The sequence below is a fragment of the Penaeus monodon genome, chromosome 20 (assembly GCF_015228065.2).
Source record: "Penaeus monodon isolate SGIC_2016 chromosome 20, NSTDA_Pmon_1, whole genome shotgun sequence".
Taxonomy (NCBI): domain Eukaryota; kingdom Metazoa; phylum Arthropoda; class Malacostraca; order Decapoda; family Penaeidae; genus Penaeus; species Penaeus monodon.
In genome coordinates, this window is record NC_051405.1 from 19,058,465 (window position 1) to 19,059,345 (window position 881).

Genomic DNA, 881 nt, shown 5'->3' on the forward strand with positions numbered 1-881 from the left:
ACATGAACAAATATAATTGCTCGCTCAGTGTGGACCCTCGACTGGGATGGCCTAACATTACATCAGTTCTGTCCTGTTGGGTTTCCCTAGCCGTCACGATTGTCTGCTTACATAGCCATATCGAGGGCTGACTCATTGTCGGTAAATGAGGAGAACTGGGCCGTATTCAATTAACGTATGAACAGAAGTGCTTGCACTTCCCCTTTGCTCAGTCACTCATTGATAGCCAATAAACCTCTGTCTTCTCTTTACTTACCTGAGATTATGGTTTTGCTCTTGAAAGCTAGACAAACTCAATTTGTTTTCATGAAAGTCGAATGCATACTGAAGTTTGGTGCACTTCTGATCTCTTCTCTTTTTCTTTTCATCTCATAGGAATCACACTTTGGCGCAAAGGTGATAGGCTAGACGGCCCTTACAGCAACAGCTTCTAGCCACAGCAGCTGCCTAAAGCAACTACACACCTCAACAACCAACAGAGCAAATTCCCACAGTCACACCCCCATGGACAACCCCAAAGATAATTGAGTTTTGACAGTGACATTCTAATTTTTAAAAAAGTAAGTCTGATGTGATAGTAATCACTCTCCATCCATCTTTTCTTGTTATGGTCTTTGTTTTGGCATTTTACGATTTTTATTAATAGCTTATAACAGTTTTTTTTTTCTGTTTTGTTTTCATAAAAAAAAAAACACCCCCCTTAATTCTCACACTAGTGTTGTTAGCTGCATTTAAAGGACCCTGAGACAGTTTATATAATTTTTTTCTAACTTAGCTTTTAACCTTTTTTATATGGTAATGCTGGTTTTGGTGTCATGAAGTGCCCAGTGGAATAAACAGTGAATAGCCAAACATTGGCATCATAATTCCCATTTGAATTA